The sequence below is a fragment of the Hipposideros armiger genome, unplaced genomic scaffold, assembly GCF_001890085.2.
Source record: "Hipposideros armiger isolate ML-2016 unplaced genomic scaffold, ASM189008v1 scaffold_614, whole genome shotgun sequence".
NCBI classification, from domain to species: Eukaryota; Metazoa; Chordata; class Mammalia; order Chiroptera; family Hipposideridae; genus Hipposideros; species Hipposideros armiger.
This window is the reverse complement of record NW_017731964.1, coordinates 815,691-841,061: the sequence shown is the minus strand read 5'-3', so window position 1 is coordinate 841,061 and position 25,371 is coordinate 815,691. Positions and strand designations below refer to the sequence as shown.

Sequence of the window (25,371 nt, the reverse complement as noted above, 5' to 3'; positions counted from 1 at the left end):
AAAACATAGTTCTACTAATTATCCTGTAAACAAGATAAGTTAGGTACAATATTTTTATACTCAGGATATTCAGTGTCTTAGTAATCATTTAAAACTGATCTTGCTGATAAGGAAACAGAGCCAGGGAGAGTATGGCTCCTTTGGCAGCTGATCATTGGAGAAAGGGCATGGACTCTGATGTCCTGACTGTCCGTTCGGAGCCTCGCACACTGCAGCACCGTACCCCTTGGCTCCATCCTGCTGCCTCAGGCTGCCTTACCCACCCTCTTTACTCAGAAGGTTTTTTCTGACAGGGCCAAACTTTGCATTTCACTTCTCTAGTGCATCAAAGAAAGGCCATCTCTAAGTACCTGCAATATTTAGGCCTTTTCCCAAACTATGTCTACTTTTGCTATTTCACTACTTCAAAAATATTCTTCGAGCATCTACTCTGTGCCATGTGCGTATAACATGTTTGTGTGCTAATGAGAGTAACTCAATGTGTATCAAGTGCTGTTGCGTTGAGTCGGCTCTGGTTCCTGGCAACCTCATGAATGAGAGGTCCACAGTGTCCTGTCCTCACAGCCCTGCTCAGCTCCTGGAGACTCCTGCCTAGGGCTTCTTTTATGGAGTCACTCCATCTTATATTTGGTCTTCCTCTTTTGCTGCTGCCTTCTATTTTTCCCAGCATTGTTGTTTTTTCCTAAGAACCCTGCCCTCTCAAAGTAGGATAGCTTTCATTTTGTCATTTTTGTCTCCAGTGATGTTTCAGGCTTAATTTGCTCAAGACCCACTTTTTTTTTTTCTGGTGGTCCAGGGTTTCCATAGAGCTCTCTTCCAATATCATATATTAAATGAATCATTTTTTTTTCCTATCAGCCTGTCCAACTTCTGCACTGATATATAGTCACTGGTAATACGAGGGTGTGGGTGATCTTAGCCTTGGTCTCTAATGATACATCTTTACCCTTGGTGATCTCAGTAGAACCCTCAGAGGGTGGTTAATTAATGATGCAAGAAAGAAGGACGCACTTTCGTTGAGTCAGAGGGGTGAAACGCATGTACAAGTCCATCCATCACTGGAGGGGAAAACAGTGTGAGGAACAGACAAGGTGGCTGACAGATGTGCTGGTCTGAGCATGGGGGTGTTTACTTCTAACCTAATAGCTTGTGTGAATTTTTTTCTGAGGAAAATAAAAGAAGTCATCAGCTATGTGAGAATGGGAAAGAGAGTACCGGAAGTTTGAGAAGAAAGAAAATGTTGTGAAATATACTTTAGGAGAGTGAAAGAGTCTTCCCACTGCTCTTCCTCCTCTTCGTGTCACTCATCTTAAGAAAAAGGAACCTCAGGATAGACATACGCTTGATCTTAGCCCACAGGCCGAGAAGCAATCTTCAGGATAGCCATAGATGACAATATGATAAGCAATCCTTAAAATAAAATTCCATGTGCATATATACATATGTATAATTTTCAATAGTTTCAAATATATGATGTGTCTATACATACATAAATATGAAATTTGGTTTTATTAAATATGATACTCGTTAATTACAAAATGTTAAACTCAGGAATAAAATGCTCCTCAAGATATTTAAAAAACAAATTATATTTTGGTGGCGCATGCATTGACTTTTAGATTCTTGTAATTGACTCCTTTATTTTTTTGAATTTTTATGCAGAGACCTTTGAAAGTTGAATCATCCAGACCAGTGGTTTTTAAACCTAAGCATGCATCAGAATTACTTGGAGGGCTTACTACCAGAACACAGATTACTGGGCTGCACTCCCAGAATCCTAACTTCGTATAGTTGGGTTTGGGCCCGAGAATCTGCATTTCTTACAAGTTCCCAGCTGACACTGATGCTGCTAGCCCAGGGACCACACTTGTGAACTGCTAATTTAGAGTCACAGGATCTTATTGGTCTTCCAGTGTATAAGAGCAAAAGGGACCTGGGGGAGATATTAAGAAGGTGGATAGGTCTAAACAGGGAACTAGAGAAAAAAATATAACATACTTGCTATTGCCTGGATGGAGACCTAGATTTTGAATAGCTTTCAATCTTCATTTCTTGCTTTATTCTCCAGCCACTTGCCTTTCTATCATTTCCTGGAAGAAATAAACTCTAATTAGAGGAGACCCTAGAGACAAGATAGGATTTCCTTTTGTTAGAAAATGCTAAACACTCACTGATAATAAAAGCCTTTTCTCCTGCAATTTCCAAGGTAGCTCCTAACATTTCTCAATATACAGACTATTACAGAAAATGCTCTACTGATAGAGAGAGGAGCCATTGTTTTAGCAGCCTACACCAGCTGCCATCTTATGTATGACCCCTATTCCAGTTGTCTTGCAGGGATGTAGGCTGTGGCCTTAAATTCCCCCACCACCTACTCTTCTCCCTTTGCTCCTGCTTGCCAACGGAGGCCTAAGAGGCCTCTCGGGGCTGTTCAATCCATTTGTCAGGAGCACATGAAGTAAATATGCCACTTATCTCAGCCCATTACAAGAGCTTCTGCCAAAGGGCCATCAGCACTGCAGCTTCTTGGGCGTCTTATTTAATTTCAGCTCCCTCCACAACTTTATGTTTTGTTTAGCGTCAAGTATACAGTTCTCACATAATAAATGTTGACTGATAACTTGACCAATGTCTGGAGTAATGCAAATGGGGATGTTTGTAATTTCAACATAGAAAGTAGGAACTGAGGAAGGTAGGCTATTTCATAGACAATATCAAGAATCTATTACGTAGATCAAATCATAACGTAGCTCATTTTATAAATTGCTTGCGTGACAAAAGTTCTACAAGATAATATATGTTCATTGTATTTATTAAAGCAAAAAGACAAAAATTATAGCACCTGTAATGCTATAAATAAATATAAATACTGTAATACCATAAATAGATTCAGCTTTGGCTTTGGCAACCATCCTTTCCGATACAGGCACACACACATATACACGCACACATATGTGCACACATGCACAAATACACACATCTGTGATCAAAGCAGACATGCTTTTTGTGACCTGTTTTTTGTTTTTTACTTGATTTATTGTGAACAGCTTTCCACATTTTAAATAAAACAGCCTCATTTTAAATTACTGCTTATGTAGTCTTTCATCTGAATGCACCATAGTTTATTTCTTATGGAACTGGTCTCCCTATTGATGGATATTTCTTCCTGACTTCTTACCTTTATAGTAATGCCACACTTAATCATGTCGTAGCTAAATTGTTAACTCCATCTTTAGTAATTCCTTACTTTGAAAGCATATTTATTATATATTAATAGTATTTGTTTTATATGGTGCCGTGTTTTCCTGATTTGCCCTTTGCATTTCAATTCTATTTATGGATTGCTTTTAACCTTTAGATATTTTAGATGTTTAGATTTGTACATAGTCAGATCTATCAATGGTTTTCTTTCTTGTTTTTATTTGTGTCATCATGGCAAAGCAATATTTTATATCAGGGCTTTCCCAAAGTAAAATCTAAAAAAAATATTTTGGTTCTTCTAAATAGACTTTTGTTATGGTTTGCCATTTATTGATTAGCTATTGCTTAACCCGGGGTTTACAATACAATTCCATTTTAGCTAAGAATTGTTCCCTGAGATGACCCCAGGGCTTCCAATGAAGAGAGGTGGAAGATGGCACACCTTTGGGTGAAGATACATTTTAAAGATTTTTTTTTTTTTTTTGGGGAATTGGGGGAAGGAGAACAGACAAGTTGCTGTCCTTTTGTTCTTCAGTCTAGTTGTGGAGGACGTTGCTTCACTGGCCCAAGTTGGCACCATCATTGTGCTCTTCCCAGGCGAGGCAGATCAGTCGCCGGCTTCTGGACAGCCGCTCATGGTGGCTGCTGGCTGCTCACATTGGCTGCCGGCCACACACGGTAGCTTTATAACAGCTCACTGCAGCAGGGGCTGCAGCCTACGCCATCGCCAGTGACTCATGGCAGCCCAGCTCCAAGTTGAGCTGTTATTCAGCATCTTAGCTGTAGAGGGCAGTGTCACTGGCCCTCATATGTGGGATCCGAACCCAGGCACTCTGGCATCCCAAGCCAGTTCTTAACCAACGCGCCACTTGGCCGGCCCTGAAGATACATTTTAGTTCCAATTATGACGGGACCTTAAAAAATAGGTTTGAAAGATGATATAAAATAGAGGTTAACAACTCCTTGTGAAGGCAAAAATACCAGGATTCAAAAGCTCATTCTGCTGCTTACATTGGGTGAATTAACTGTGGGAAGACGATGACACTTGTTTCACAAGGCTGTTAGAATTCAGTGTGATAATTCATGGAAAGCACCTTGCATGTTTGGTATAGGGAGGTAGAAGAGGGTAAACAGGGTCAAATATATAGTGATGGAAGGAGAACTGACTCTGGGTGGTGAACATACAATGTGATATATAGATGATGTATTACAGAATTGTGCATTTGAAACCTGTAATTTTACTAACCACTGTCACCCTAATAAATTTTAATTAAAAAAAAAGAAGTTACTTCCAAATTTCAAGTGTCTTAAATGTAGAGAGATCAGTTAATTTTGCCGTGCCATTACACAGACTGTTGAATAAAGTGAGGGGTCATTCCCAGCACTTGAGTCTGAACTCTTTGAAAGCAGAAAATTTTATGTTGTTAATATCTATATTCCTAGCACCTCTCACAGGACTGACACATTTAGTAGTTGTCAAATGAATTAATAAGTTTAACTTATAAGTTCAACTACCTACAATGTTCATTTATGTTTTTCTTTATGAGTCATGAATTGAATATTTTGGTTAAATACATATTATCTTATCATTAGGAAGGGTATATCTATTTGAATGGAATAATTGAATCTATTGTTTTGGAGAAGGGTTGAGGGATCATAGAGCCTTGAATAAAGCGATATTGAGCTGAGAGCACCTATTCAGCTACTGTTGAAACAAAACAGAGTGAATTAGAGTACATTTGGGAGAACATCATATGGTAGATAGTACATATTGGGTATAAATTGATTGCAGTATGGAATAGTAGTTTTTTGTGTGAAAACATGCATAGTAACAATACAATGATTTTATTCTTACGAGTATAAACATCAGACTCCCTTTTAAGGGTTTCATTCGTGTTGAGGCTGTAATCTATCTAGTACTTTTAAAATCTCTCTTTCTATTTGCAATTTCTTTATATCAGTGCCTTTATATTATGTAGAGAGATAAGTAAGAGATTTTTCTGTTTCCACTGAGTGTCCAAAGTGAGAGATGTATGGTTGATATTGCTCAAAAGAATAGGTGGATCAAAGTAAATGAACTTAGATGAGAGTAAGTCATAAGTATTGAGCAAATATGAAATGATATCAGGAGTTCAAAAAAATAGGTCTACCATGCTGAACAACAAAATAGAAAGTTATGATAAGGTCAAAGATTAATTCATTACTCAACATTTATCAAGACCAGACTGTGGTCAAGGCACTTGACTGAGTCCTGATGGAATATAGAGATGATCAAGTGTAGGCTCCTGTACCCAAAGAACTCACAAGCCAGTAGAAAAGAAAACATTTTATAAATTGTGAAGTATTTAATTATAAAACATGCTGGCTGATCCTTACAGTGCCCTTGCAACTTGAATAAGGCAGGTGTTATTAAGCACATAATGCAGAAAGGTAAAAAAGTGAACAGGTTCAGAGAGGATTTTCCTGAATCATGTAACTTAGTTTTAAGTCCCCAAACTAGGACCTTAACTTTTAATTCAATGCTTATTTAACTGCACTTTGCTAATTTCTTAGGGTCGTAGGTATTTTGGTTGAAAAAAAGTAGTGCAGATGACAATTGAATGTATAAAAATTCCTCCATCACAGGATTTTTAAGTAAGATAATGGTGATATGAGGGCAAGATAGGCAGCTTTTTCTGTATCTTTTAGCACTTCTGTTCACAATTCAGGATGAAAATGGCATTAGATTTTGTAAATCACTGTGATTGGATGGTGTACTCTTACTATTCTTTTGAACAACTCTTATAAGTGTAGAGGGATCCTTGAGAAATAATAGAGTAAGTTTCTGTGAGACAACCAGCTTCCGCAGAAGAGAAGGTTTGAATTGTCTTCCACGTGCTGCTCTCCAAAAACAGTCGGCATCCCAGACAACAGAACCTGAGAGTACCAATACTTAAGAAGCCACGAGACACAGGATGTGCCTGCCAATGCAGACTCATGACAGGATGGAGCTGGGATTCTGAGCAAAAAAAAAAAATAGCAAGAGAGAGATAATCCATCAGGGAAAATAATTCTGGGACCTAACGGAAAAAGTTTCTTATGGCTCAAAAAGGACCACAGAGGAAGAGTAAAGGGATATTTTGCAAAGCCCTCTTGTCTCCAAGTATATTTGTAGTAGGCTGCAAATAAGACCATGTTCTCTATGGGATGAATTAATGGAGACTGCTCAGCTTTTCATTTGTAGCAAGCATGATGTCAGGGTTAGTTTACCAAGAGTTACCGGTACTTAAATTTACGTAAACATTGGAGTTTTAGGTATTTTTTAAGGTTTCTCTATTTAAAATATTGATACAATAAATTAGAAATTGTAGAAGATATCATTTGAGCTCTCTGCCCAGCTCATGTTGATCCCTTTTTCTAAGAAAGCCTCTCTGCAACCATGGAGTTGGCTTTCTACAGCCATGTTTTAGGTAACAAAGTATACTAGCAGTCACTGCATTTTTCTTTCTAACATTAAGCACATACAGTTTTTAAAAGACTAATTTTACTTAACAATCTCTTTGTTAAAGCAGTACAATGCTTAATTTTATTATATCTCACCCCTAGAGTACACATCTTTTTAAGAATTTGTGTGATGAAATGGGAAATATACATAAATCATTTCTGTTGCGTACCAAAAAATGGCATTGAGGCAAAGCCCCTAACTGACCTTGTAATTTAGAAAGATATATTCTCATAGGAAAACTGCAGCTACTAAATAAAGGAGCAATGACAAAATTAGAAAATCGCTATTTTACCATTACTGGTAAACTAATGGATCTAGGCATTGATCATTATCAGCTACAAACCCACAAAAAAGAAATACAACCAGGTATCATGTCCATCCTGAGGGAAGAACACACCACGACCTAGAAGACAGGCTTGTCAAAAATAAAATAAATAAACCTTAATCTGATCAAGTTTCTAGACCAAACAACCAACATACAGGAACAACAGATGACAGGGGAATGTGTTAAATGATACCATGAAGATGCAATCAGCAAAACTTAGGCTATGGAATATTCAAGAATGATAATCTAATTTTTGCAACAAAAATTGCAAAAATAAGAAAACAAAGAAATAAAAGTGAGGAATTAAAAAAGACAAGGAATTTTCACTAATTGCAATATATGGATCTTTTTGGATACTGATTTTGAAAATTCTTTATGACATATATAAGACAATTGGAATTGGATTATTTACTGGGTAGTTGATAATGTTAAGGAATTAATTTATTATTAAATGAGATCAGTATTGTGGCTAGATTTTTAAAGACATTGTTATCTTTTTAGACACATACTAAACTTTTTATGGATTGAATAAGAGAAATAAATAAACTGAACCAAAATTAGCATCAGGCTTAATGGTAAAATCTCTACTAAATCTCAGGAAAAAGATGAAAATCCTCAATATTGCCATTGTCATTTAATACTGTTTTGAAGTCCTAGATAACTCACTTAGGTAAGAGAACTAAATAAGGAGTATAATAATTACAACAGAGAAAGCAACATTATCATAAACTAGAAAAAATATTTATAGAGCTAGGTTTTTCACTATTAGAAACAATTTAAAAAATCAATAAGGATACTGCTTATAATGCTAAGGTAAAAACTTTAACTTTCCTTCATACAAACAACAGAAAGTTCTGATATATAATGATGGGCAACATCTCACTTAAAATGGCAACAAAAATACAAAATACATAGGCACGTATATAACAAGAAATATTAAAGACTATATGAAGACATTTTTGAAACTTTTATGAGACACCTGAAGAAGAAGAAATTGGTATTACAAGGATATCCACCATCTAAATTAACCTTTATATTCCATTCAATCCCAAACAAAAGCCAATATGATTTGAGGTGGAGAATACGTTAGAAAAAATATGCTAAATTTCTTTTCATAAATCAGCAGGTAAGTATAACTAGGGAAAATGTTAATTTTTAAGTCCTCCTTTACCACTATCTCACTTTTTGAAAAGGAAGGAAAGCAGAAGACATGCCTGTATGTCCATCCAACTGGCCCCACTGGCCCCAGTTGAGCACGATAGGACAACGTCAGCAGCTGGAAGCCCTCACACAACATCTCACTTAAAATGTCATGTGTGCTACTTGGTTTAAATTGTCACCCCTCCAGCAACCACAAACAATGCAGACACAGCAGATGTGTTTTCTATTTAGAATTAAACAGTTTATCTCAACCACTGTCATTGTTATAGGGAAAAAATAAATAAATATCCATCTTAATGTAAACTTCAAAAGGTACTTTCTGGCAACAGGAGATATTTTCAAATCCAAAGTCCTCTGAGAAAACTAAGATTTGACCACAGATTTTTTTTTCAAATTGGGATGCTGGCAGCTCCAAAAGTAGTAAAATGCAGCCTGGTCAAAAGATTTTTGGCTAGATATTACATACAATAACTCATGTCATTGATGCTTAATGGTCCAAAACATTAAGTAAACATCATAAATGTCTTTTGTTATTAAATGTTCCATTCAAACATTTTGTTTAACTCTTGTGTAATGGATAGAAAATAAGAAAGCTGTAATAGATATTAGCCCTTATGACAAACTTTGATTCACCTTTCAGAGATATTTTAAAAATTATTTGCCATCCTCAAAGGTACAGAAAGAAAGTGACATTTCTGTTTTTTTGGTATATGCATTCTCTCTCTGGAAGTTAGGCTTCTTGTAAGTTTGACTTTGTTAGGTCAAGTTCAAATTACCACCCATGTATTCAGAAGACTATAACTTTGTTCTCTCTAAAGTTGGGAAGTCAGCCTTCCTCTGTGATAACTGAAGTAGAAATATGGGTGTTTTCTTAATGTGAGGTTACAAAGACAGGGAAAATGCTACTTTTCAAAGATCATTTTGCAAGAACAACAATTGTTGTAGCAAAAGGAAAACCAAAATTGGTTTGTAAACTATCAAGGCAGTGATCATCTAGTGTAGTTTATCCCAGTCCACATATCTTGACATAAATGCATTTGTGTTTCCATAATCTGAAAATTCTGTTTAGTCATTAAAACGTGATTCATGTTATCCTAGGTCTAACCTTAGTGTTTCTTTTGCAGTGCTTTTTTTTAATCTGTAGCTAAAACATCGGTGAAAAGCTCTACAGTGACATTATACTTGTATTTTTCCATGGAGTGCCTTTTCTTCCAATTTAAGTAAAGTGTTGCTCAGCTACCTTACTTGGATTATATAGTCTCATAAACCCAGTGTTAAAAGAGTTATCAGGTGATTTATAGTTCTATTAGGGAGAAGGACATCCAAACAACACAAACCAAATGGCCATCCATTTATATTTTATAATTTTCATGTAAAGAAAACCTAAAATCACATGTGGTATGCTGCACCCCATCTTAGTTGATTCTAACTGTATATCTTGAATCATATGCAGGAAACCCTATACATTTTGGGGGAGAAGAGTACCTGTATCGTTCTAAGTAATAATATTTTCTAAAAGAAACTCCTAGAAGTCTGTGTTTTCACAGTATATCTATGATTCATTTGTATTCATTCATTCACTCAATGTTTCATCCAAGAATTATTAATTAAGCATCTACTATGCTATAAATGATAAAATCCTGTTTTTTCTTTGATGAAATTGCTAGTTAGACTTCAGCTGGTCTGCCATATTTCTATTCCTGCCAGAACAAATATAATTTTCTCTGTATATAAAATCATTCAGAATCCTTTATGACAATTGCTCCCTGAATCTATTGTGGAATGACCAAGGCCATTGTGTTATACTTCGAACAACATTTATATAACATCTAGAGCCATAGATTTTATAAATGAATGATGTAAAAAATAGCAGAGCTGCACAATTTTATATTAAGGGCAGTAACAGGAAAGGTACAATAAAACAACAAATATGCTTATGTATTTTTCTGAGCTTGGGAAAAATGAATATTCTTAACAATTATTATAAGATATCTGTATTTTTACTGACCCCAAGATCCAATACCTAAACAAGTAATTATAGAGATGTTTTTGAAAAATACTCCATAAGCAAACATATGATGGGGATCTATACATTTTTATCTATGAAAAAGCCTTAAAATTTCCTGCTATTGAACTACTTACTACTTGAGAAAAGTGGTATTTCATGGCTTACCTATCTACATCTTGATATATCACTGCACCATAAACAAAAGTAAGGCTGGATGGACTTTTGGCATCAAAAGTCTGAAAACTATTTCAAAAACTGCTCATCATGATAAGTTTTTCTCTCTGATAAAATAATAATAAAATAATAATAATAAAAGCAAGCTTCCTGAAACTTTTAATCTACTATTATCACAACAGAAAGTTTTTTGGAACTTTAGAAAAGAAAATGTTTTAGTAATCAAAGTTGTCATTCAATACCTAAAAGAATCCCTTTTCCATTAAGGGATAAAAATGATGGATGGGGAAAACAAAAACAAAAAACAAAAAACAAAACAAAAGAAAAAACACTGTGAACTGTGAAAGAGGTCAGTAAATATTGAAACCGAAATTCCTCAATATTAAAAACTTACATATCATTCTAGTCTTTTTTTCCCACTGTATAAATAACATCACAGATTGAGAGAAATGTGTGCATTGGTTTTATTAGGGCAACAAAGAACATTTTTGTATTTTCTTTGGTTGAGGAAAATTTTAAAGTATTATTATCTTGAAAAATTCCTCTAATACTAACTGCTATAGGGCAATTATAGCATGAAGGACTCACCTAGAGACGTTCTCTTGGCAGTTACAGAGCCTGGGACCTATTAACATTGTATTAGAAATCCTCCAATCTATTTCCATTCAAAAAGCACAAGGTTATTTCCATTCTTAGGCTTGTTGATGATAATTGGTTGCTTCACTTAACTGAGGAGATGTGCTTGGAAACAAACTTTGAGAAGCTTTGTATATGTATGTGAAAATGTTCTTTAAAAAGAGGAAGGTAATAGTATCAAAGGGAATAAAAACTATGAGGAAGTAAGAGCTGGAAATCAGGCTGCCTGTGTTAAAGCTTCCAGCTGGAGCCAACGTGGTCAAGGTCTAGGGGAGGCTTGTTCTTTCTACTTCCATTTCCCTCTTTGCAGGCTTGTGTTTCCTTCACTTAATAAGGATGCTTAGCACTTAGAATATGTAAAATATGTGAAAACTCTTTCACTACACTCTACAAAGGAAAAAATAATAATTGCAGAAGTCCTAAGTGATGAGACTAATTAATAGCACAGACAAATTAAACATAATGAAATCAATAAGCAATGAAATAATGAGACTTGTATTAAACTAATGGTAAATGTATTATTGTTATTAAACTACTAATAAAACATATTATATTAGACACAATAGAAAAGAGCCAAGGTAGTGCCTTCATTTCAAATGGAAAGAGAAGTTAACTATTTTAAGAATAGTGGGTTCATAAGACAAGGATGCCCACTTTCACTGCTTTTATTCAACACAGTACTGGAAGTTCTAGCCACAGCAATCAGACAAGAAAAAGAAATAAAAGGCATCCAAATTGGAAAGGAGGATGTAAAATTGTCATTATATTTAGATAACATGATACTATATAGAGAACCCCAAAGAGTCCACCAAAAAACTATTAGAACTGATAAATAAATTTAGTAAGTTAGCAGGATACAAAATTAATATTCAGAAATCAGTTGCATTTGTATACATCAATAACAAACTATCAGAAGAAGAAATTAAGAAAACAATCCCATGTACAATTGCTTCAAAAACAATAAAATACTTAGGAATAATTTTAACCAAGGAAGTAAAAGACATGTAGTCAGAAAATTATAAGACTTTGAAGAGAGAAATTAAAGAAGATACAAATAAATGGAAACATATGCCATGCTCATGGATAGGAAGAATTAATATAGTTTAAATGTCCACATTACCTAAGGCAATATATGGATTCAATATAATCCCTATCGAGCTACCAATGACATTTTTCACAGACTAAAACAAATAATCCTAAAATTTATATGGAACTATAGACAACCCCAAATAGTCACGACAATCTTGAAAAATAAGAACAAAGTGGGAAGTATCACACTACGAGGCATCAAATCATACTACAATTCTATAGTAATCAAAACAGCATGGTACTGGCATAAAAACAGACACATAGGTTAATGGAACAGAATAGACAAACCAGAAATAAATCCATGCCTATATGGTCATTTAATCTATGACAATGGAAGCAAGAATTTACATTGGGAGTAAAGACAGTCTATTTAATAAATGGTACTAGGAAAACTGGACAGATACATACAAAAAAGTGAAACTTGACCACCTTTTTATGTCATACACAAGAATAAATTCAAAATGGATTAAAAACTTAAATGTAAGATCCCAAATCATAAAACTCCTTGAAGAAAATATCAGAAGTAAATTCACAGACATTACCCTTAGTAATATGTTTACTGATATATCCCCTCAGGCAAGGGAAGTAAAAGACAAAATAAACATGTGGGATTACATCAAATTAAATTTTTTTTCACAGCAAAGGAAACCATCAATAAAGCAAAAATACATCCTACTGAATGGGAGAAGATCCTTGCCAATGATATATCTGACAAGGGGTTAATATCCAAAACTTATTTAAAAAACTCATACAACTCAACACCAAAACAACAGCCCAATTAAATATGGCCAGAGGACATGAAGAGACATTTCTCTAAAGAGGACACACAGATGGCCAACAGACATCTGAAAAAATGCTCAACATCACTAATCATATGCAAATAAAAACCACAATGAGACACCACCTCACCCCGGTCAGAACGGCTATCATCAATAAATCAACAAACAAGTGCCTGTGAGGTTTTGGGGAAAAGGGAACCCTGGTGCACTGTTGGTGGGACTGCAGATTGGTGCAGCCACTATGGAAGTCAGTATGGAGGTACCTCAAAAACTTGAAAATAGAACTACCTTCTGATGTAGCAATTCCACTCTTGAATATCTATCCAAAGGAATCCAAAACACTAATTTGAAAAAAATATATGCACTCCTGTGTTTATTGCAGTGCTATTTACAATAGCCAAGACATCAAAACAACCAAAATGCCCATCGATAGATGATTGAATAAAGAAACTGTAGTACATTTATACAATGGAATATTACTCAGCCATAAAAGGAGTGAAATCTTACCATTTGCAACATGGATGGACCTAGAGAATATCATGCTAAGTTAGATAAGTCACACTGAGAAAGACAAATACCATGTGATCTCACTTATATGTGGAATCTAAAGAACAGAATAAGCAAGCTAACCAAACAGAAATAGATTCAGAGATACAGAGAAAAAAACTGATGGTTCATAGATGGGAGGGGGATGGGAATAGGGGAGAAGGTGAAGGGATTAGAAAGTGCAAATTACTAGTCACAATATAGTCACAGGGATATAAAAATGCAGTATGGGAAATATAATTAATAATGTTGTATAGATTATGTAGGGTGCCAGATGGGCACTGGACTTATCAGGGGGATCACTTCATAGACCATGTAGATGCCTGACCACTGTGCTATACACCTGAAGTTGAAGTAGAATAATATTGAATATCAGTATTCACAGGATGTAGAGTACAGCATAAGGAATATAGTCAATGGTATTGTAATAGTTATATATGATGTCAGAGGGGTAGTAGATTGGTGGGGTTATCACTTTGTGATGGGTGTAAATGTCTAACTGTTACGTATTACATTGCTTTGTACACCTGAAACCAAAAAGAACCCAAAGAAACAAAAACAAAAAAAGAATAGTTGGTTCATGAACTGTCTAGAACATATTTCTTTTAGCTTTCAGTGAACATTTTTTTTTGAGTATTCTCCATTGCTCAATTGGACCTGTGATTACAGGAGAATTTTAGTGTTTATATATCTTAAAGGATGGGAAGAACATGAGGCAATCGAGAATGCTGGACCCTCATCCTTGTGACCAATTTTTTTTTCAAGAAATCTTTCAATACTTTTAATGGCTAAGCTTCTATAGATAGTGGATTGGCCAGAGCTTTTTCAGTTGCAAGTGACTTAAATGTGAATAAATTTGAACTGATGTGACAGACTAGGAAGGGTACGGCTGGAGCTAAACACTCCTACCATTCATCTTAAGTCCCGAGTGCTGTCAGTTGGTCTCTCTCTCTCTATCACCCTCTCTCTCAATCTCTCCTTCTCTCTCTGTCTTCTGTCTCTTTCTCATTCCAGTCACTATCCTAGATATTTGGCATAGAGCAGTGAACAAACAAAGCAGAGAGAATTTTCTACCATTATGAGCTTGCATTGTTTCATACAACTTTAAATGTGAGTTGGATATAATTACTCAGGGATGAGGAAATGGTATCCCTGACAGAAAAGGAAGCATGACCAGATACATAGAATCAAGGAAGTGCATGTGATGGAACATTCCAGTAATAGCCAAGGATGGCTGAAGCACAGATTATGCACAGACATGAAGGAGGAGATGAAGTCAAATGTCAAAAGGCCTTGAGTGTCACAATGAGTCAATAGCTAAGACATTTTTTTGAAGATGAGTCAACAGAATTTGGAAACAGATAATAGGTAAAGAAGAGAGAGCAGTCAAAGGGGAGTGTAGTTTCTAACTTTAGAAGCCATGAAAGAGAATTCCTATCCTCTCCACTCACCTTCAGACACAGCCACAACAAACTACAATGTGTGGGTGTATTAGGGTCCTCCAACAAAACTTGTATCTATACAGAAAGAGGTTTATTATAAGGAATTGGCTCATGGGATTGTGAAGGCTAAGAAGTCCCAAGACCTGTAGTCAGCAAGCTGGAGACCTAGGAGAGCCAATGGCATAAATTCCAATCCAAAGGTGTGCAGGTTCAAGACCCAAAAAGATCTTAGTTTTCAGTTTGAGTCTGAAGGCAGGAAAAGACTGATGTCCCTGCTAAGTTGTTAGGCAGCAGGAGTTTCTTCATACTTGCAGGAAGGTCAGCTTTTTTGCTCTATGTAAACCTTAAACTGATTGGATCATGTCCACTCCTTTAGGGAAAGGAATCTGGCTTACTCAGTCTACTGATTTCAATGTTAACCTCATCTAAAACCTCACAGATACACCTAGAATAATGTTTGACCAAATATCTGGACACCCCATGGCCCATTCAAGTTGAGACAGAAAATTAACTATCACAGTTAGGGTTGGACATATTTTTGAAACTTTATTCATGGGAAGTCCTCTGAAATACTTTCTCCACCCTCCTGACCTGCTTCATCCCACTCCTATTAGCCAGCACCATCATTCTTGAGACGATTTCCTCTCCCTTTAAGAATGTTTCTAAATATCATCACTGGACTCTTCCCTAAAGCCCCATACCCTACACTAAGCAGTGTTGTGCATGCACCAGTTCATAGAACTCCTTGCACAGGCCACCAGAACAGGATATATCATATTACTCTAATTATTCGCTCAAACTTCTGTCATCTTTTATTGATGCCCCCAATGACAGAGACCATGCGTTTCTGTTTTTTACTATTATTTTTTTTGTGTTAAAAATATATGTAAATATAAAAATTTGCCATTTTAGCTATATGATGTAGCAATTCTATTTCTTGTTATGTACCCTGAATAATTGAAAACAGGATGCAGATACTTGCACACAATATTCACAGCAGTATTACAGTAGCCTAAAAGTGAAAACAATCCAACTGCCCATCAAAAGATGAAAGGATAAACAAAATGTGGTATATTGATACAATGGAATATTATCCATCCGTAAAAATGACTGAAGTCCTGGTACAGGCTACAACATGGCTAAACCTTGAAATCGTTATGCTAACTGAAATAAGTTGATCATGTTTTATTCATCTTTTATACATACACCACTTAACATGGCACCTACCACATGCCTAACGTAGTATATAGGTACAGGTTTGGAGCCTGAGTTACTGAGTTAAAATTTTGGAACTTTTATTTCCTAGTTGTTTGAACTGGGCAAGTTATTTAACATAATATGCCTCATTTTCCCTATTTGAAAACTGGGAGCTGTAATTGTACCTATCTTGTAGAGTTATTATGAGGATTAAGTGAGTTCATTTGTATGGAGCTTAGAACAATATCTGAAATGCAATGATGCTAACAAGTGTTGATTATTATCATCATTACTGTTATCATTTAATGAATTTATGGGTGAGGTGCAGGTTAGGAAAAAATTATTACACATTTGAGAGATATAGTTTTTAGAAAAGAATGTTAATGCTAAGAAGATTGATATCATTTAAAAAGGTATTTTGCATGCCATATCACAGAGAGCGCATGAAAATGGGCACTGATGCCGTATTGCCCAAATACGAACCATGGCTTCTCCATGCACTAGCTGGGTGGCCTTGGGTAAACTGCTAACTGCCTGAGCCTCAGTTTTCTTTTCTAAAATGGTGTTAGTAAGAGTTGTGATGGGAACTAAATGAAATAATTCCTGTAAATTGCTTAGCCTAGCACCTGGCACAAATTAAGCACTCAATAAAGGATATTTCTATTAATGGTGTTAAGGTAGATAGTCTTTATTGAGTTCTTGACACTTTTTAATCAAAACCATTAGCCTGTGATTTTTTAATGTTCTATCCAATTGACATCACTCACGACTTCCAGTCAAAGACAGCATACTTTATATTGGAATTGGGTTTTCACCAATTTTCCAGAATGCCTACATATGCAATAATAAACATGACATTCCTCTAAAATTGACCTCAGTCATTCATTACAGCCTAGAAATCAAGGAGAAAAATTCTTCAGCTTTGTGTAATGTCAAGCTCAGTGCATGTCCTCATTTTAAAAATAAGACAATTATGCAGATGAAGAGACCAGATGGATTGGATCGGTGAGTGTTTATCATTTTTTAATATTTTGAAAGCAGATGTGCTGCATACACATTGCTGGTTGCCTTCTAAGGAAGCTTCATTGGTGGGTTACTAATCTTTACTAAGAAATTACAACATTTTCATCCATCTTAAATCAACTATTTTTAATATACAATTGGACAGCCACAGCTACAATCCTTTAGAAAATAGAAAACAGATGCTTAATAGAAGGAATACTATCAGCCAAGAAATTCCTGATGATCTTTTTATAGAATGTAAACTTACATATTTTATGGGTCTTTTAATGAACTGCTATAGAACAACTTCAGCAGTCAAAACATTTCATGCAAATAGACGTGACCAATTTGTCACTTGTTACCATATTCCCAGAAAATCCTTCAGTTGCACTCCAGGAAAAAATGGGCATATTAGTGGCTTTTACTATGTTATTAACAACATCTGTTATTTACCCTAGATCTGATTAGATACATTGGAGAAAGAGGAGCAAGGATACTCAAACTGAGATTCCTTTATTTCTTTAGGTGTTTCTGCTAGACCTGGCAAAGATCTCTTGCTAGGTATGAATATTTCTGTGCTCGCTGGGGAATGGCAAAGTGGAGTAAGGCCAGAGATTGAGTTCTGTTTCAGGGACTCCTTTGGCAGAGAAATGTTCAGTAGAAACTTGGACCCTGGTGAGTAGGACTGTGGGTTAGAAGTGTGGAAAGGAGCCCTATTGTTTGTTCATTGGGGTAACAATTTAACCAACCTTCTATTTGCTCAGTCCAACTGTGAAATTGACGAAAAGAAGTAGCAAGCAATAGCCACCTAGTTCCATTTCTGAATTTGCCTCTGTTGGATGTCCCTTGTACCTTCACAAGTTGGGACAAGTTGTGAGAGAGTAGGAATTTACCCCTCCCACATCTCTACCCCATCACCTACGCTAATCTCATATACCTTTTGAATCCTTTGTGATTTTTAATGCTGGTTTAGACTATGAGGGAGTAGGGTGAAGAAAAACAAAACAACACACAAAACACAAAAAAAGTAGGAGATAGAAAATTTAAGGAGCAGTGTTAAGCACTCTGCACTTGGCATCATCCTTAAAGAGGGTAGGTGTTTTTTAAAACAAAACAAAAGAAAATGTAGCATTTTTACCCACTCCATTTTATGATGGTCTATAGGAAAACACACAGGCTGATTGTCCAATGTTGCCAAAGTTATCAACATTTGGAATAGAAAGGTATGGAGAGGGTCGGCCGAGTGGCGCGTTGGTTAAGAGCTGGATTGGGACGCCAGCTCTGAGCAGCAGGGCCCTGGTTCAGATCCCATATGAGGGCCAGTGACACTGCACCCTCTACAGCTGAGATGGTGAACAACAACTTGACCTGGAGCTGGGCTAGCGTGAGTCGCCGGCGATAGCATAGGCTAAAAAAAAAAAAAATTATGGAGATAAATTTGACTCTTCTAGAACTATATAGAAGTTATTTTCTTTGTTTAAAAAGAAAAAAATTGCTCTTGTGGTCTTTTGGGAGGTAAAAAAAAATAAATGGAAGTATCATCACACCAAAAATGTGCTGCCTGTAGAGAAGTTTAGATAAATATACCTTGTGACCATTATAAGAAGTGAGTGGAAACCTCAATATTGAGAACATTCAGCATAAAATACAACATTTATAGTATAATGACAGTGTTATTATGAAAAACCCTTCAGGTGCCCCATAAGCCTGAGCAGGCAGCAGGAAAAGGTTAAGTATTGCCTGCATGGCCTTCCTGCACAATTCAAGTGCATGAATATCAACTAGTTCATTCATTCAACAGATATTTTTGAGTGTCCTATATGTGAAAATCTTAGCACTATAAAATGTTTGAGATGCACAGATGTATAAGTAAATGTTCTTAAGCAATTTGTAATTTCCTAGAGGTGATGAAAACGAATTTAAAGATGGCATGTTTACCATCAGTATCTGATATTTACCATCAGTCTCTTTTTAGCATTCAACTAAATGGCTACACACAACTTGCGGAAAGGTGTTACATATACTTTATAGATTTTAGTTAATGCAGTGTAAGCAGAGTACTGTTGGAGATTTGGGGAAGGCTTTCTAATGGGAGCTGACTCAGCCGAATGGTGGGATCTTTGCTCCTTCTCTTCTCTTTTCTTCCTGTTTCCTGGAACACATATAGCTTGAGCTTTCGCAGCTATTTTGAACAATGAGGTGACCTTAAGGGTGAAAATAAGACTAGAAAAATCAAAACATAGGACAAGACTGGGTCCTTTTGAGCAAGGAGTCTACATACCAGACCTAAACTGCGTTTCCCACTGCTTTTACATTACAAAACGATTAAGCTCTGTCTTACTCAGGTCAAGCCTAATATTAACTGATACACTAAATTACTATAATTAACGTTGGGAAGTGATAAGTAATATTATATAGGTACAAATAAAATGGCATGAGACTAGAGGAAGGGAAATGGTGATGATCAGAGAAGATTTGCTGAGGAAGTGGTATAGTAGCTAGTAGGGCTGCTATAACAAAATAGCACAGACTGGGGGGCATAAACAACAGAAATTTAGTTTCTTTTTTTTGGATTTTTTTTTTATTGAGGAATTGGAACAGCGCTGGGGAATTGGGGGAAGGGGAACAGACAAGTTTCTGTCCTTTTGTTCTTCAGTCTAGTTGTGGAGGACGTTGCTTCACTGGCCCAAGTTGGCACCATCATTTGCGCTCTTTCCGAGCAAGGCAGATCAGTCACCAGCTTCTGGGCAGATCAGTCACCAGCTTCTGGACAGCCGCTCACTGCGGCTGCCGGCTGCTGGCTACACACAGTAGCCCATGGCAACCCACTGCCACAGGGGCTGCAGCCTACGCCTTCGCCGGCGACTCTCGGCAGCCCAGCTCCAGGTCGAGCTGTTGTTCAGTATCTTAGCTGTGGAGGGCAGTGTCACTGGCCCTCATATGTGGGATCCGAACCCAGGCACTCTGACATCCCAAGCCAGTTCTTAACCAACACGCCACTCGGCTGGCCCCAGAAATTTAGTTTCTTTCAGTTCTGGAGGGTAGAAGTCCAAGTTCAAGGTGCTGTTGGAGTTGGTTTCTTTTGGGAGCTTTCTTCCTGACTTGTAGAGGGTTGTCGCCTTGCTGTGTCCTCACAAGGCCTTTCCTCTGTGTGGGGTGAGGGAGAGAGGTCTCTCATGTCTCTCCCTCTTCTTTTAAGGCCACTAGTCCAGAAGGATTAGCGCCCCACCCTCATGACCTCATTTAATCTTAATTAACTCCCTAAAGGCCTTATTTGCAAATATAGTCACATTATAAGTTAGGGCTTCAACATAACGATTTTGAGGGGACACAGTTCAGTCATACAAGTGGTATGTAAACTAAGCTTGTGAAGTTGGGGAGAAATTAAATATACAAAAACTGCCAGTGTTGGAAACAAGAGAACCAAATAATTAGAGATCAGGATAGCCAGGGTGTACATATAAAATCAGAGTGGTTCCAGCTGATTAGACTCTAAGGGACTTAAAGGGAATTGAACTATTATATAAGAACCATCAAATGGAAGACAGAATTGGAAAGCTAGTTGGGAGATTGAATGCCCAGCTCAAGTTTGGACTTCATTGTTCTGATAATGAGGAGTCATTGAAGGTTTATGAGCTGAGTAATGACATGATCAGAGCTGAACTACAGGAAGATAATTTGTGGGTAAAGTGTATGAGAGATTGGAGTGAGTGGAAACTGGCAGCAGAGAGAACAGTAAAAAAGACAATTGCAATAGTTCAGGGAAAAGATAATGACCTGAAAGTTATATCCAATGGAGTAGAATCACTGTTTTGATTTTAAAGTAAAATTCTTAATACTTTTCTTATCTCCATTTTTCCATTTGATTTTTGGCGTTCACATCCTGCAGCTTTTGTTTTTCCATTTTGTGTTCTGAAGACTTAATCTCACTATTGAGAAAATCTTACAGGCAAGTACATGGAATTCACACCCAGTGATTCAGGCATTTTGGAAATTTCAAAGGGAGGAAAAAAAAAATCTCTGGTCAGGGATCCAGAATACCAACTATGCAATTAGATTTGCCTACAGCTTTCATTTTCATAAAACTTAAATATTTCACAATTAAAAATGTAACTGTCTACAGAAAATGCTCACTCAGGCATTTGAATTTTATTGGGACATCTTGTATTTAGCTACATAAATTGACCACTAAATAAATACTCTTCCTAGTATCCATACCATTCAAAATAAACATCAATGTTTATTATGTAAATAGGAATTAAAAACAAAACAAAAATTATCGGCAAGACCTCTTATGTAGCAGAAACAGCATATTTCTCTTGTGTTTTAGTTACCAAATTGTTTAGTTTTCCTCTCTCTCTTTTTTTTTTAAACAACCTCATTTCTTCTCATGCTGAAATTCAGCCCATAGTTCTTTTCAGGATAACCAGAACTTCAGTCCATTTGGCATCGGCTCAGCTGATGCTTAGCTGAAATAATTTATTGTTTCCAAATAGCCCCTCCAGTTTTGTTGTTATTTTCTTTCCCAGACTAGAGGTTCAGTGGTTTACAGCACATCCTTGTAATTTATCCCTAATGCCAGAATCATAGTTTACTCCCCTAGTTTGCAGACCAGGAAAATACATCGTTAATCAATAGCTACTGACTTACCATCACGAGCAAGGCAGTTGGCTAGGCACAGTTGGCAATACAAATGGAACCCCTATTCACTGACACATAAACCTTAGTTTCAGATGTTTTAAAATATTTTTATTCCTAGATTCTCACCAACAAGAAAGTTCAAGGAGCTCTGACCCATTGGAAATTGCTCTGGAATAGTGTGGGCCTCCATAGCAGGAGGCTCATGTATATCTTTTACTGGTACCTCTCCATCACCATGTACACCTTCCTGTTTTACAGGCATCTGCATTCTCCTGTTCCACAGCCTGGTTGCTAAGTGATGCCTGTCACCTGTACAGTAATCTGACGTCTTCTTTCCCCTGCCCCTAGGTGTTGTTGATCTCCATCCATTCCTGGGACAGTGTGCTGATCTGTACTGTAACAGGCCCTCTTCATTAAACCTGCACTGCACAGATTACAAAACACAGCTTGCTTGGGGATCTCCAGGTCTCATGGATGTTCTAATTTCCATGAAAGATTTCTTTGTGTGTATATATATATTTTTTTTAATTTTTTATTTTTTATTATGGTACTGGATCATAGAAACTAGACAGAAGGACCATCTAAGGGACTAACATGAAAGATACTCCAGCCTCCACTTTCTTATTCAACTCTTCCTTCTTTCCTTAAAATGAGTTCTCCCCCAGTTTTCTTCATCTATCAGACCTCCAACTCCCCAGATATATCTGGTTCCTAGGGTGAGACAGCAGAGACAGAGAAGCTGGAATTGCAACAATCAAGGCTAGCAATTCTTATATAAGGCTCCACTTCCCTGCTGTTTTGCAGCATTGTGTATAGCAATTGGCTCTGCAGCCCATGAGACAGTGCAGCCCAGGTCAAGGGAATGGGAGAAATCCCCATTGGAAGGAACTAGAAACAAGCTGGTAAATGGAATGGCCACATTGCTTTAAAATAGTGAACTACACTAACCTATGTCTAGGAAGAATAGACGTTGGCAACATTCAAAAGATTACATATCTGAAAACTTCATTTTAACACTCAAAACCAGGGTAAATGACTCCAAAAACTGATTTTTTTTTCCATAGCTGCTCCTAAGGGTAGCTGGCTTCTCTTAACAAGACTCTAGCTTCCTTTCATCCCTTCTTCAGTCAAAGACTTCTGGACACAGGTCCTGATCTAGTAGTTCTTCAAATCCAGTTCCCAATACCCCTTGAAGCATACACAAAATCAGGCATGGACCACAGAGGTGTCTGTGTTTAAGTTCTGGGAGAGATATTATAACAATCTTATATCCCTAAGATAAATTCCACTGGGCCATTATGCATTATCCTTTCAGATATTCTGGATTCCATTTGCTAACATTTTACTTTTTATAATGTTCTTGTTAGGTTTTGATACCAGAATTATACTGACATCATAAACTGAGTTAGGAAGGGTTTCTTTCTACTCTATTTTCTGAAAGGGTTTTGTGTGACATTGGTATTATTTCTCAAATGCTTCATAGAACTCACCAAAGAATCTACCCAATTGTAGAGTTTTCTTTGTGGAAAGGTTTGCACATGAGTAGAAAAGGGTGAGTATTCAAGAAATGGTACTGACACAATTGTTGCAGAAGGAAAAATAATAAACCTGGATCTGTCTCTCTCTCTTTCTTTTTCTCTCCACACACACAGACACATATATTCACAAATACAAAATTGAAGGTGTATTAAAGATCTAATATAAAAAGAAAAAAAATGAAAATTTAAAAGAATACATGAGAATGTGCTTATGATTTTAGGGTGTAAAAGTTTTTCTGAACAAAACACAGTAAGCACAAATTATAACCAAAAGATTAAATTAAGTGTATCAAAATTTAAAATTTCTGTGTTATATAAGACCCTATAATTAGAGGAAAAATATAAACCACAAAAAAGGGGAAATATTTTTAATGCATATGTGCAAAAAGGATTTGTATACAGAACACATAAATTATTCTTAGAAATCAACCCATAAAGGACAAACAATCCAATACACAAATGAACATAATGAATGGGTCAGTTGAAAAAAGAGGGCTTATTAAATGGCAAATAAACAAGTGAAAGACACTGCTGGAAAACTGGGAAATGTAAAGGAAAATAAGAAAGATTATGCAATTGCATAGTCAACCGGTTGTGGAAAAAAAAACCCAACTTTGATACTTGATATTGGATAAAATAAAATGGAATAAATATTGCTAGGACAGTTACTTACAATAGCATCAGGAAGCTCTTAAGGAAGTGGGGCCTATCCACACCTTGTGCCTCAGTGCTCAGAGCTGCTATTAAGTTGCTAAGCTGTTGCTAAACTCAGCTCAAGCCTGAGCCATAAACTTCCTGCAACAACAGGCTACACAGATCTATATGGACTGTACTTCCTGCCTGGTAGTGTTTGCCTCCCTAATTTGCATATTGGAATTAACCAATCCCTGTTAACCTAGCTTTCAATCCTTCAATTGCATGAACGAATTACCTTTTATAGTTTTTGTCTTTATAAACCTACCTTTCTTTCTCTCTGGACTGCAGTCTGGGTTACTACCTGAATGTGTGTCTCTCAGATTGCAATCCTTTTGTTCAAATAAATACTTTTTGGTTTTTTTTTTATAGCCCGAACCTTTCTTTGGTTAACATACTTGTCATGGAATATGTAGATTATTAAAACTGTACCCTTCTGGTTGAAGTATGACTTATTTAAAGCATCTTGGTGAGATTTGGTAAAATACATACTCGTATACCTTAGGACTCAGAAATTCCACGTGTACCTGTAACCCTAAAAAAATCTCTGAGTCATGCATGTGAAGAAAATATACAAAATTGTTCAAAACAGCAATGTTTATGTTAAAGGAATACAGGAAGCACCTAATGTTGAACAACATGAGAACGAATAAAAATTGTGATATATCCACTTAATGGCTTACTATATAGCAGTGAAAATGAATGAGTGAACTTTACAATTATAATGTTGAGTAAAACTACTAAGTTGCAGAGTAATCCATACAGCATGATACTACTATAAAGCATAAAAACATACAAAAACTGTAGTATATATTGCTATATTGCTTAGGGAGTGTGTGTGTGTGTGTGTGTGTGTGTGTGTGTATGTGTGTGTGTGTGTGTGTGTGTCTGTGAGAGAGAGAGAGAGAGAGAGAGAGAGAGAAAGTTGAAAATGACAAACCTCAAATGAGGGTAGCAGCTATCTTTAAGAAAGGAAAATTTGATCAAGTAGACATATAGAGGGGGCTTCAATCAAAACACTAAATTTTCATTCTTATGGTTGGTGGTGGCCACACGTACTGTTATATTTGTTTGTATGTTTGAAATATTACACAATATATTTCAGGAGAAAAGGAAAATAATTTACATATTAACAAATTAAAAAGATAAATATACAATTATCTCAGATGCAGGAAAAGCTCTTGATATAACCAACCTTTACTCATTATCAAAACCCTTAGCAAAGGAGTGACAAACAACTTCCTTAATATAATAGAACACACACACAAAAAAACCACAGTAAACATCACACATCTTGGAAAAATTTTGAAGTGTTCACTTAAAATTCACATTTTAAGTAAAAGACGAAGTTGCCTACTTCTATTCCACATTACACGGTGGAACCAGCTGTTTCAACCAGCCAAGGACAAGACATAAAAACTATGATTGGAAAGAGGGGATCAAATTGCCTCCTGC

The 25,371-nt window shown here is 36.3% G+C and overlaps 1 long non-coding RNA gene across 1 annotated transcript in view; it reads right to left on the bottom strand.

Annotated features, from left to right (window-relative positions):
* Positions 1–25,371, bottom strand: part of LOC109372143 (uncharacterized) — a 63,455-nt gene that overhangs the window by 17,092 nt on the left and 20,992 nt on the right. Inside the window, exon 2 of the long non-coding RNA XR_002122002.1 lies at positions 1,999–2,090. This is a non-coding gene — a long non-coding RNA (uncharacterized LOC109372143). The remainder of the gene's footprint in view (positions 1–1,998; positions 2,091–25,371) is intronic.